This window comes from Callorhinus ursinus, unplaced genomic scaffold, assembly GCF_003265705.2.
Source record: "Callorhinus ursinus isolate GAN/ISIS: 27379988/994484 unplaced genomic scaffold, GSC_fseal_2.0 scaffold8, whole genome shotgun sequence".
NCBI lineage: Eukaryota > Metazoa > Chordata > Mammalia > Carnivora > Otariidae > Callorhinus > Callorhinus ursinus.
The window spans coordinates 29160265-29169807 of NW_027397070.1; positions in this window are offsets into that span (position 1 = coordinate 29160265).

The window sequence follows — 9543 nt, forward strand, 5'->3', positions numbered from 1 at the left end:
AATTTGATACAATACTTACATTTGCTCATAAATTAGAAAAATAAAAGTATTAGCTATAAGAAATTCCACAGCTCAGCTACATTCTCATAGTGATCTGCCCCCATAATACTTTTTATTATGAGAAGGGGACTGGTAAGTTTGACAAATAGTACCATATAACAAATGATGGAAGATAAAATGATGTTAGTGGTCCATGAGCTTATATGTGACTTTAACATAAGTTCTCTCCCAACCTTCCCCACCCTTTCCCAATCTCCTCTCTCTCCATCTATAGGAGGAATTGGAGGAAAAGGTGAAAAATTTAACATTAAGCTACATGATATCACACCTGATAAATAGAAAATCCGTTGGGTTTTTTTTTTCCCCTTGCATTCTGTTTTTTTTTTTTAATGTTTCCCAAGTGTTACGGGCTATGAAATGGGCTGGTCTTATATTACACGGAAGAGAGGTTGAACTGGGTGTACTGACAAGAACACTGGTGAAAATGTGATTTATTTTCTTTTATGGGAGGTATAAAATTAATATAGACTATGTACAGAAACTTTGAACTCATTCTATAGAACATGTTTTAACCAGTAAAAATATTACAGCTATTTTAAATGGGGCTTGGAAATGCCATCCGGCTTGGGTTATTTACGCAGGGGGTGGGGGGGTTGGTATGGCACAAAGTTCCGGAATGTTTTCCAAAACTTTTCTGCCTGGCTAACCTATATAAAAAAGTCAAGTACCTATCAATACTAAGCTGTGTTGAAGTCACTGAAATGTGTTCTATCCCCGGGGAAGCATTTGACATGAAAACAAGATCAGGGTCAATGGTAAAGGAGTATTCTAAGTAAAAATTGACGGAAGATCAGAACTAGAATAATCTTTTCTGGCCTGAATTTTTTCTAAGTCCTTTTTTCTCTGTAACAGCACACTTGCTAAAGTATATTTGTATTATTTATATATTCCCACCGCCTCGCTCCATCAATAAATATTTAATAAGGGCCCATTATAGAATCGGCACCAAGCTCCAAAACAGATTTAAAATCCCTACCCTCCTGGAACTAACATTCTAATGTAGAGGAGGAAGTAATAGACAATAAGAATAATAAATTAGTAAACAATTGTTCAGTTAGAAGGTGATTAGTGTTGGGAGGGGATAGGAAAAGAGATTGGGAGTGCAGGGGATGAGGGATTTGTGATTTTAAATAGGGTAGTAGTCCTAGTCCTCATTAGGAAGGTCATGTCTGAACAAAGATTGGAAGCTGTGGAGATTAGCCATGTGGATATCTGGAGGAACATTCCACACAGAGGAAACACTGCAAAGGCCCAGAGGCAGAAGCATACATGCTATTACAGGGGACAAAAATCAATCAAATGACTGGAGTGGATAGGCTGGGGTGAGTTGTAGATGAAGTCATAGAGGGATTGGAGGGCCGGATCTTACAGCCTTGTAAATGATCATAAGGACTCTGGCTTTTACAGAGTCAAGATACAGTGTTATTGGAGAGATGGAGCAGGGGAATGATGTGGTCTGTCATGCATTTTAGCAGAATCATTCTGACCTCAGTGTCCTTTTAAGAAGATCCTTCTGCTACTGCATCAGACTGTAGGGACAGGGGGACTTCCAGAGCCAGCCAAGACGGCATAACCAAGCTGCAGTCTCTCTTTCTCACTGATTACAACTAAAAGCTCTGGGCAGAATATAAACACAACCACCTAAGGACTCTAAAGAATAAATAATAACAAAATAGTCAGTGAATTGAAGAAGGAAAGGTTTTTTTTATTATTATGTTATGTTAATCACCATACATTACATCATTAGTTTTTGATGTAGTGTTCCATGATTCATTATTTGCGTATAACACCCAGTGCTCCATGCAGAACGTGCCCTCCTTAATACCCATCACCAGGCCAACCCATCCTCCCACCCCCCTCCGCTCTAGAACCCTTAGTTTGTTTTTCAGAGTCGATCGTCTCTCCTGGTTCATCTCCCCCTCCGATTTCCCCCCCTTCATTCTTCCCCTCCTGCTATCTTCTTCTTCTTTTTCTTAACATATAATGTATTATTTGTTTCAGAGGTACAGGTCTGTGATTCATCAGTCTTGCACAATTCACAACGCTTACCATAGCATATACCCTCCCCCATGTCTATCACCCAGCCACCCCGTCCCTCCCACCCCCTACCACTCCAGCAAACCTCAGTTTGTTTCCTGAGATTAAGAATTCCTCATATCGGGCGCCTGGGTGGCTCAGATGGTTAGGCGTCTGCCTTCGGCTCAGGTCATGATCCCGGGGTCCTGGGATCGAGTCCCGCATCGGGCTCCCTGCTCAGCAGGGAGCCTGCTTCTCCCTCTGCTTCTCTCTCTCTCTCTCTCTCTCTGTCTCTCATGAATAAATAAAAATAAAATCTTTAAAAAAAAAAAAAAAATTCCTAATATCAGTGGGGTAATTGATACAATGTCTTTCTCTGATTGACTTATTTCGCTCAGCATAACACTCTCCAGTTCCATCCACATCGTTGCAAATGGCAAGATTTCATTCCTTTTGATGGCTGCATAATATTCCATTGTGTATATATACCACATCTTCTTTATCCATTCCTCTGTTGATGGACATCTTAGCTTTTTCCACAGTTTTGCTATTGTGGACATTGCTGCTATAAACATCATGGTGCATGTAGCCCTTCGGATCCCTACAGTTGTATCTTTGGGGTAAATACCCAGTAGTGCAATTGCTGGGTCGTATGGTAGCTCTATTTTCAACTTTTTGAAGAACCTCCATACTGTTTTCCAGAGTGGCTGCACCAGCTTGCATTTCCACCAACAGTGGAGGAGGGTTCCCCTTTCTCCACATCCCCACCAGCATCTGTCGTTTCCTGACTTATTAATTTTAGCCATTCTGACTGGTGTGAGGTGATACCTCATTGAGGTTTTGATTTGGATTTCCTTGACGCCAAGCGATGTTGAGCAGTTTTTCACGTGTCTGTTGGCCATTTGGATGTCTTTTTCGGAAAAATGTCTGTTCATGTCTTCTGCCCATTTCTTGATTGGATTATTTGTTCTTTGGGTATTGAGTTTAAGAAGTTCTTTACAGATTTTGGATACTAGCCCTTTATCTGGCGTGTCATTTGCAAATATCTTCTCCCATTCTGTCCGTTGTCTTTTAGTTTTGTTGACTGTTTCTTTTGCTGTGCAAAAGCTTTTTATCTTGATGAGGTCCCAATAGTTCATTTTTGCCCTTGCTTCCCTTGCCTTTGGCGATGTTTCTAGGAAGAAGTTGCTGTGGCTGAGGTCGAAGAGGTTGCTGCCCCTGTTCTCCTTTAGGATTTTGGTGGACTCTTCTCTCACATTTAGGTCTTTCAACCATTTTGAGTCTATTTTTGTGTGTGGTATAAGGAAATGGTCCAGTTTGATTCTTCTGCATGTGGCTGTCCAATTTTCCCAACACCATTTGTTGAAGAGACTGGCTTTTTGCCGTTCGACATTCTTTCCTGCTTTGTTGAAGATGAGTTGACCATAGAGTTGAGGGTCCATTTCTGGGCTCTCTATTCTGTTCCATTGATCTATGTGTCTGTTTTTGTGCCAGTACCATGGAAAAGCTTTGATGGTCTCCTCTTCATCCTGTTTGTGAAGGAGGGATTCCTGCCCTGGGCTTATGGGGATAGCCAAACACATAACACTCAACACTAGACAGATGAGACTGATGGCAGTTTTGTAGTCATATATACTCAGAGTCCAGGGGAGGGGGACACCAAATGCCATGCAGGGCCAGGCAGCTGCCCTTGGGAACACAGTGAACAACTAGAGGCTGTGTGAGGCAGGCTTAAAGAGGCTGTGGTGCCCAGGTTGGCGGGGACCTGAAGCCTGCCACTGAAGGATAAGCAGGCCCTGTGCCTGGTCCCCATGATGAGGGTTGTCTGGGTAGAGGACTTTATCTATGTGAGCAGAGTAGGGAGCAGAGCTTGTACTAAGGTCATGCCCAATGTCACCAAATGTCATGGCAGCACATAATATGAGACCTTAATTTTAGGTCTTCCACCACAAGAAGGTAGAACCTGAAGAATGACCAGTAGAGTGTCAGTGAATTTTCTTGTACTTTTTTCCTCTTCTACTGCATGACAGGAGAGCAGACTGGATCAGGGAAGAGTGTGGAACAGGAGAATATGGAAGGAATTGCCCCCCCTTCCCCTTTTTTCTCTCCTCACCCTGCCCCGAGGGCAACACCAACCACCAAAATCGTTAGCTCTGTCTCAGCAGGACAGGAGCATAGGCACCTAAAACCTGAGAGAAAATCCATCTTTCTGTGAGGAATTTGGAAAGGGCCACTGTTGTGCATAGAGTGAAGGAGGTATGTCAGTTACTTTTTTTCTTCCTTTTCTCTTGCCATTTCATCTGAAGGACAGGCTCAGTCATATAGAACTGCACAACAGTGTAGAATGGAGGGTCCCATCTTTCAGACCAGAAGAACAGGGAAAGGGAGTCCAGGGGTAGAAGGGAAGTCCTGAAGAGCAGAGTTTGAAACTGAACCGGGGCACATACCCCAGGTCCATGTGTGCAGAACACACCCACAGAAGCATAGCAAAGACTACGAGAACTTACCTACAATATAAACCATTGCCAAGGCTCAGATTAACCCCAGAGTGGCTCCTGTGAGGGACAGACCCAAAGAGCATAATAAAGACTTTGAAAATTGAGCTGCCATTCTGTACCTTGATGGTGCTAATGTTCTATGACCTCTATACATTTGTTAGAACTCATAGAACTGTACATGAGACGTAATGATTTTTACTTGTATGTAAATGAAAAATTAAATTTTAAAAAAGTAAAACAAATTAAAAAAGAATAGACTATGGGAGATAGAGAAGCAAGAAAACCATTTAGGAGACTATTTCGGGAATCCAGGGAAGACATGGCCTGGGCCAATATGGAAACAGTGATTTGGTGAGAAGTGTCCAGAACCAAAAGAATTTTCTGTATCAGAGTTTCTCAATTTAGCAATACTGACATTTGGAGTTAAATAATTCTTTGTTGTGGGTGCACTGTGCTGTGCATTGTAGGGTGTTTAGCAGAATACCAAATGCCATGCAGGGCTTCAGGGGTGGGGCGGGGAGGGATTACACTAGAGGCTGGTAGAACCTCCCCCATTGGGAACCAAAATGTGTCCAGACATTGTAAAATGTTGCCAGGGCACAGAGGTGGGAAAGCAACCCCAGTTGAGAACCACTGTCCTAGACGAATGTCCTAAGCTTTGGGCCACAGACCATGTATCACATAAGTCATCGGTGTCAGTTCAGTTGGAGTGAGCTTCAGGTAGCCTCCTGTCACATAGTATATATAGATGACAGAAGTCCAACAGCTAAGACCATGAGAGGTTTTTACTAGAGGGACTTGGAAGTTCAGTGGGCTACTAGGAGTCAGGTTCTGCCAAGGTACCACATACAGGATTTTTCACAATTCCTGTCATCTATGGGATTATACCCAATTGCACACTCATTCAGTTCTGTTGGGCAATAGTTGTCTCAAAGTTTGAAACTCAGAGTTATGATGCTTATTATGTTTCTACTGGTATCTTCACAATAGACATAAATTTGCCCTTCCAAGAAATAATGTAGGCTATAGAAAGACCATATAAAATGAAAGAGTTAACAGCACCAAGAAAATTATGCAATGCAGATAATAATTTTTAAAAACACGTTAATATTTGCGTGCATTTCTCTTATGAGACCTTCTCCTTGGTCAGTCAGAAGCATGTATAAGCCTCAAAGAATAAATAGAACTGCGATGTTAGGAATGCAGAAGCAAGCAAGCAGCTTTTGGCTACCAAAATAAGATTTTTGAATCCCCAGAAACACAGTCAATCTAGAAAAAGCCAGACACTACCAAGAAAGGTTTTATAAAATTTTAAAGCTCTACCAACATTTCAAAATCCAGACCATGGCAAAATTAAAAATGGCATTTAGCCTATGCCATGTGGTAAGGGAAACCGGGGCGAGGACAGAAGGCCTGTATCTGTCAAGTGGGAAGGAGGGGAAGTTTTTCCCTTCCAGTGTGCTGGAGCGGGGCAATAAGGTGGGGCTTGACTAAGTACAGCAGGCCAGACCGTACTGATGTTCTGGCTTCCCCTCCAGACTGCAGTCTCAGAACGGGAAGGGGGTGGGTGCTGGAAGGGGTTGGAGTAAAGCATCCAAATAGGTATGATATTGGAGAAGCTGAAAAGACTGAAATTGGTAGTCCACTTTCTCTTAACAAAGAAGGCAAGGAGGGGCGCCTGGGGGCCCAGTCAGTTAATCATCAGACTCTTGATTTAGGCTCTGGTCCTGATCTCAGGGTTGTGAGATAGGTTGTGAGATAAGAGTCCAGCTCCTCCCTGGGGTGTGGAGCCTGCTTAAGATTCTCTCTCCCTCTCTCTCTGTCCCTTCTACCCTCCTCCCTCCCTCTCTCTCCCTTAAAAAAAAAATAAGAGAGAGAGGATTTGCATTTGGCTCTGTACCACCTTGAACAGGAGCAATAGTATTCAAAAGCAGAGGTGGCCGCCCTGAACAAAGACTGTATTTTCCAACCTTCCTTCCAGTTAAAGGTGAACATGAGGCTGAGTTGTGGCCAATGGAATGAGTGGTGCCTCCTTAGAGTTTCCTTAAACTGAAGTATCATCTCATTCTCCCTCTCTGTCCTCTTTCCTGCTAGTAAGAATATGGAAATGATGGCTGGAGCTGCAACAAGCATCTTGAACCATGAGGCGACCTTAGGAATGGGGGCTACACATGGTGGAGCAAAATAGAAGCCTAGTTCCCTTGCACTGTGCACCGTATCAGTCCTGCATTGACCTACCTCCAGACTTTTGCCTGAAAGGGAAATACATCTCTATCTCAAGTGATTTACTGTTTTGAGTTTTGTTACTTACAAATGAAATAATTTCTGACTAATAATCCACTTCACTGCAAGTCCTCGTCGCTATTCTAATCAGAGTTACCAATACTTCTTGCCTGGACTTTTTAAAGAATCTGTTAATTGATATCCCCATATTCATTTATATCCATCCTAGCCTCCTTCCAATAAGTTCTCTACACAATAGCCTAAGTGATTGAAAATGCAAACAGAATGTCACTTCCTGTATTAGTCTGCCTGGCTACCATATGATACCCACAGACCAAGTGGTTAAAACAAAAGAAATTAATTTTCTCACAGTCCTTGAGGTGAGAAGTCCAAGATCAAGGTGCCAGCAGCATTTCTGGAAAGAACTCTCTCCTTGATTTGCAGACAGCTGCCTTCTCACTGTTCCCCCATGGACTTTTCTCTGTATACACCTGCACAGAGAAAGTGATCTCTGGTGTCTCTCTTTTTTTATAAGGGCACTACTCCTATTGAATTAGCATCCTACACTTCACTTAACCTTAATTACTTCCTTAAAGGCTCCATCTCCAAATACAGTCACATTGGGAACTAGAACTTCAGCATATTAATTTCGGGGGGACACAATTCAGTCCATAACATGCCCCTTCTTCAATCATATCAGTGGCTTCTCATTGCTCTAAGGGTACAGTTGAGTAGTTAAAATAGCAAGACTCATGTATGGTCTGGGCCCTATCTCTCCTTTTCACCCCCTAGCATGCTCTTCCTCACTCTCCATGCTTTAGTCATATTGGCTTTTCATTTTCTCAGGTGTGCTATGATTTCTCCCACCTCAGGGCCTTTGCACATGCTAGAGCTTCTGTCCTAAATGCTTTCTCCCCTCCTGTCCCTTTGTCTGGTAAATCTCTCTCCATCAGCTCTCAGCTCACTCATCTGTTTTTCAGGGAAGATTTTCCTGGTCTTCCTTATGTTTCACTAGTCTCTCATTATATGCCCTCATAGCTCCATGTACCTCTTTTTAATAGCACTTATTATAATTTTGCCTTTATATTTTCTTCAAGATTCTTTGATTAATGTTTATCTTTTCCGGTAGATGATAAATTCCATGAGAACAGAGATATGTCATTTTTGGCTTATTATTGTATCCCTGATGGCTTCTACAGTGTCTGGCACATATCTGACACAAAACAAACATTTTGTGAATGAGTAAGTAAGAGGTAAGTGGGAGTCAGATCATGTAGAGATGGGCATGTCAAACAAGGAACTTAAGACTTCATCCTCAAGGATACATAGCATGGCAATCAAGGATTTGGGGTGGTGGAATGAAATAAAACGTGCTTAAAAATAAAGGATACATGTTAAAAAATAATTTTTGCCTGCACTGTGTATCGTGTAATATGTGTTAGAAAGAATCAATGTTGCAAGTAAAGTGACAAGTTGGAATTGTTGTAGCAGATATCCAAATGGGAATTAAAGGTTTGAGTTAAATTTGTGTTAGTTCATGTTCTTTTTGAGAATTCTTCAGTGTAAATCAAGTTGAGTCAGTTTTCTCCACTGCTGGTTTGGGATTTGACTTTCAAGGGCTGGTTAGTGAATTATCCTTGTTCAGCTGTTTTCCATCTTCCAATATGTGCTGCTGTTATGTTATTTCCTCTTCTTCTTTTTGTTGATTTATTTTTTACATCCCTTTACTGTAGTTTTAGTGGAGTTTGGGGAGAGAGCAAAATTATAGGCATATGTATAATATGCCACTTTAATTTGGAATTCCCTGTTTTCATTATGAAAACTCTTTATTGCTTATTGCAATAAAACTGCCTTTCCCATTGGCCAAGCTTTTTAAGTGACAATATCAAATGATCACAAAACTGAGGATGAAAAAGGGTGGGAGCATAAATCGGTATAATACTTCTGGAGAAGCATTTTTTCCCTAAAGGCTTACAATGTGCATATTTTTTGAAACTAAAAGTTCCACTTCTAGGAATTCACCTAAGGAAATGATTTAGCTTTAAGAATGTTCATTGCAGTGTTGTTTATAATTTTAAAAATTATCCAACAATAAATAAACTATATACTTTCACAAATCATATATGTAGTTATTAAAAATTATGTTGTTGAACCAAGCTGCTTACACAGCATTACTCCAGAGAGTACACAACACATGGTCATTAGCCAAGAGATATGTGAAGCCATAGAACAAATTTAGCTCATCTTTCTCCAGCATTAATTTTACTAGTGGTTTGCTGCTCAGAATAAAAGACTAAATTACCTGTCTCTGTGGTAACTGCGTGTGGCCAAGGCTAAACCCAAACCGATGAGCTGTCAGTGGAGGTGTGAGGGACTTCCAAGGAGGCTACCTTGATGGGGCTGGCTGAATGCGGATGAGGAGAGGGGGATGAGCATTTCGCTCCTTTCTTAAAGGCATATATATATACATATATATATATTTAAAATTATTATTAAAGTAAAAATTAATACAAAAAAGTTCAAATATCTAATTCTAATGTGAAGGAGGTAGGGGGAGGAGAAAAAGAAGGGAATGTGGGAGGACAGTTGATTTACTTCTATGAGAATCTTGATACGCAATGCTAATTTTCCTTTATCATTATATCCAACTTGAAAAGGCCGACAAGTTTCGTATAAACTGCTTGTAAGACTCCTTTTGGTCTTTCGTAGTGTCTAACTGTAACTTTTCTAGATAAAACAAGAGCAG